Source organism: Pinus tabuliformis, chromosome 1_1 (genome assembly GCF_031772625.1).
Source record: "Pinus tabuliformis cultivar Carrire ecotype Pingquan chromosome 1_1, CPIR1, whole genome shotgun sequence".
Taxonomy (NCBI): Eukaryota; Viridiplantae; Streptophyta; class Pinopsida; order Pinales; family Pinaceae; genus Pinus; species Pinus tabuliformis.
In genome coordinates, this window is record NC_142297.1 from 648195187 (window position 1) to 648199796 (window position 4610).

The 4610-nt window shown below is 42.6% G+C and overlaps 1 pseudogene; it reads right to left on the reverse strand.

Moving 5' to 3' along the window:
* Positions 1 to 578: 578 nt before the first annotated feature.
* LOC149215044 (putative pentatricopeptide repeat-containing protein At3g13770, mitochondrial pseudogene) lies at positions 579 to 3695 on the reverse strand (annotated as a pseudogene).
* Between the last annotated feature and the right edge of the window lie 915 nt (positions 3696 to 4610).

Consider the following 4610-nt stretch of genomic DNA (forward strand, 5'->3'; position numbering starts at 1 on the left):
TTACCATTACATGCATGACATGGACATCTCTTCCACCACAGGCTGTAAGATCACCTCACTTCTGTCGGTGCAAATACAAGCATGCTTCGTGAAATCAGTATCAATAAAATTTTGGACACTGTTTAACTAGTGTTGCCTAAAGAGAAGTTTATCAACTCTCCAACTGCATTTTTTTTGTGCAACCTAAAATATTTAGTCCAATGCCCATAGCAGGTAGAAGAAAGCTGCCATAACCATACATCTTCGCCAATAATCTCCACAACAGTATTGTCCACCGTTGAAACGGTGAAACCGTTGCTATCCCTCCCAATAATTTATCTTGCAGCAATCTTGGATATCTACTTTGTAACCAAGTGGCAGTCAGCACACACTCTAAGGTTCACGATAATTCTGATATGGGTTCCTTGTGGTGTGTTAATAATCCCAAATGCAATAGCCGACCTTCGACTATGATGCTAAATAATGTGCTACTTCTGCTCCGCTTATGTCATTCAACACATGGTATGCATCTCCCTCTCAATAAGATTTTGGATGGTGATGAACCAGTGTTGGACAAAATAAATATGTCAGCTCTCCAATTGCAACGTTTTTCCAGAAAGAATAATGTACAACTTGACTTCTATAATCCATGGGCCATAGCAGGTATAAGAAAGCTGCTATGGCCACACATCATCACCAATAATCTCCACAAGAACATTGTCCGCCCTTGAAATGGTGAAAACGGTTGCTATCCCTCACAATGATTTCTCTTGCAATAATCTTGGATATTAACTTTGTAACTAAGTGGCAGTCAGCACACACTCTCAGGTTCTTGACAATTCTGATTGGTGTTCCTTGTGGTACATGGATGATCCCAAAAGCAATAGCCAACTTTTCACTATGGTGGTAGATATTATGTTCCTTCTGCTCCTCCTCCACATCATGCAACACATGGTCTGCATCTAGCACATACCCTTCGTCCTTTATCTTTCCATACAATTTCTCTAACTCTGCATAGATTTCCTCTGTCTGTGGGTGTGATCTATCTCCCACAAGAAAAGTGTGCACCTTGCTATTGACCTCAATCCAACTGCAACCAGGCATCTTCTTGACCTTCCTGTCTTTCATCATTTTTCTTACCTTCTCCACCTCATTCCACTCACCAGATGCTGCATAGATATTTGACAGCATCACATAAGGTGCTGCATTTTCAGGTTCTAACTCAAGAAGGCATTCTGCTGCACATTTTCCTAGTTCTATGTTTTTATGCATTCTACAGGCACCCAGCAAGGATCCCCACACAGCAGCATCAGGTTTTATAGGCATTTTATCAATAAAATCTCGTGCCTCGTCCAAGTGCCCAGCACGGCCAAGAAGATCAACCATGGAACAGTAGTGTTCAACCACAGGTGCCATACCATAATATTTACTGATTTGATCAAAGTAACACCACCCATCATCCACTAGGCCTGCATTACAGCAGGAAGAAAGAACACCAATGAAGGTGACCTTGTCTGGGTTTGTGCCGGATAGTTGCATTTGTTCGAAGAGTTTGAGAGCCTCCCCACCACACCCATGCATTGCATACCCTACGATCATCGCATTCCAGGAGACCACATCTGGATTACACATTTTATCAAAAACCCGGCGTGCATCCTCGATTGCTCCACATTTGGCATACATATCTATCAGTGCACTTCCCAGAAAAACATCTGACTGAAAATTCTTTTTAATTACATCTCTATGGATCTCTTTGCCCTGCACCAGAGCTACCAAATTGGCACATGCTGGCAAAACACTGGAAAGAGTGTCCATATCTGGTTTCACACCTGTAACTTGCATTTGGTGGTAGAACCTCAGAGCTTCATCAAATTGCCCAATGTGCACAAATGCGCCAATCATCACATTCCATGAGACCACATCTCTCTCAGGTATTTTCCCAAACAGCTCCAGGGCCTCAAGAACCCGCCTATTTTGCACTAATCCTGCAATCATAGCGTTCCACGACACAACATTCCGCTCTGGCATCTGCTCAAAGAGCTCCAGAGCTTGCTCCACATGCCCACTCTTTGCACAGCCTGCAATCATAGCATTCCATGCCACGGAATCTCGCATGGGAATTTTGTGAAAGAGCTCCAAGGCATTGTCAAAGAGCCCACCCTGCGCATACCCTGCAACCATGGCAGTCCATGAAACCACATCTCGTTCAGACATTTTGTCAAACACTTGCCGTGCATCTTCCAAACTTCCACATTTTACATACATATCTACAAGGGAACTCCCCACAAAGACATTGGATGCAAACCCACTTGTGATTATTCTTTCATGTACCTCCTTGCCCTCTTCCAGTGCTGCCAAACTGGCACAAATTGGGAGCACACCAGCGAATGTGAACTCATTTGGTTGCACGCCTGCCCGTTGCATTTGAGAAAACAGGTTCAAAGCTTCAGCAGAAAGCCCATGTTTTGTATAAGCTGCAATCATGGCAGTCCACGAGACTACATTTCGTTCAGCCATTTCGTCAAACACTTTGCATGCAAATTCCATATTTCCACATTTCAGATACATGTTAATGAGTGTGTTTGCCAAAAAAACATCTTGGTATTGAAATTGATTTTGAATCATGTGAGCATGGGCTAGCTTTCCTTCTGGGAGCCTTTTTCTGCTATTGCAGGCACGCAAGACAGAGGTATAAGCAGTGGAATGTGGCCTGTCCGTGGACTGCAAAATGGTAAGCGCCTCTCTGATTTGGCCCTTCTCGCACAGTCTTCCCACATCCCTAGTGATGGTGTTAATGTCAGTATTAATATGAGTGCAGATAAAGGCTTTGAGAGTGTGAGAGTGAAGCATCTCTCTACCATTCCATAATGGCATGGTCCTATCATTAGCTTGTCATTTCGTGTCTCCGTAAATCATAGTCCAGAGAGAGCTCGGCTTATAATCAAAGATATAATTTCAGCTCGCAATCTCCCTGCGCCAGCGAAAGTTCTTTTGCATAACATTCATGGCCAGTGGTGAAACTTCTATTATCATTGACAATGATAAAATTGGTTAGGTTTCTTTTGTGATTGGTTTATAACATGATTTGACTGATTAAACCCATTTTAAAAAAGGTAGAAAAGACAAGAAAAAGATGAAATGAAATGTCGCGAGTTGGAGCGGAAGCGGGGTGGAGTTTTTGAATGAATGAGAGTGGCGACGAGTAATAGCATCGACGGTTGGGAATGATATGTTGAATACCGTTTAATGGCGCCATCTCCCTTCTATATCTATTTATACAGTTACAGTGACATTTATTCCCTCTTACCTCTGTTGCAAATTGATTGGCTGATTACATCGTGGGTGAGGTTTTTCCATGTCGCATTCATTCCCTTTTCCCTCTGCCGCAGAACGATTGTGTGGGATTCGTTTCCAGGTGCCATTCGTTGCCGGTGACTTTCTTTGCAGAACAATTGTGTGGGATTTGAAGCTTGCAGAGCGTTGTGGGTGTGATTCTTCAGAGTGATGGCTTATTTGATTGCTTGTTCTTCAGGAAAGAACTGGAAATTGGGCAGAGGTGTCGAGGGAATGTATTTTTATAGGCTGCAACCGGTTCTTTCCTATCAGAAGTTCTTAGCTGGATTACTTTATTAATGGCCTCGGTGGCCGGGGAGATTTTCAGGCAGTATGCCACTTTCAACCAGGTAGATCGGAAGACGCACCACATCAACACATGGTGTCGGTCATTTAGATTTGAAAATCAGTTAATCTAATGAAATCATTAGAGCACTTGTATATGTTTCTTGCGAAAAGCGTCCACCACTTGTAAGCACCTTTTAGAAAATTTATGCCCTCGAGTTTTGTGAGAAGGGTATTCCTTGTAAGTGTGGCAATTTTCAAAGCCCTTTCTCTAACTTCGTAAACTCCCTACCGACCAACCCTACTGTCTCCCTATCCATGAAACCCATGGCTTCTCTCCTCATCTTATATCTCAGTAGTGACTTTTTTTGTTAACTTGTATTTATGTCCTTTGGTTGGTCATGGTCGCAAGTTGTTCTTGTTTTTGTCCTACACCCTCACCTCGCAAGTTGTTCTTGTTTTTGTCCTACACCCTCACCCTTCCTTGTGTCATCACCCTCCACCCCAATCCACTCTCTCTAATCACCCTTACTATCCCATTAGCACCATCATCACTATCATACCACTGATCCCTAACATCCCTTCTCTCCATCCCTCACCTTCCTTTCCCTCCCATGTAATCTTCCAACCCCATGATCCTCTCCTTACCCACAAACATGCATAAGCTTATGTCACCTCTCTCTTTCATATCTACAAACCCAAACCTACAAGTCCTTCTTCCAGTGCATGTATCCACATGAATAGTCAAGGATTTCAAAGCAACAAGGGGCGATGAGGAAGACACATAGGTTGGGGAAATCATAACATAATTCAAACAAGGAATATAGATAGTGCCCCAACAAGATCAAACCATGGGTTTAATGAATTTCTTAAACAATTACAACAATCAAATCAATAAATTACAAAGTATAGGACAAGGTCCATATTCTTATCACCAGGGTTTTAAAAGTAGACTTTGGAAACCATATACTCAAAAAACTCATTAATGGTGCCATGGCTCAAAAATCCCTTCA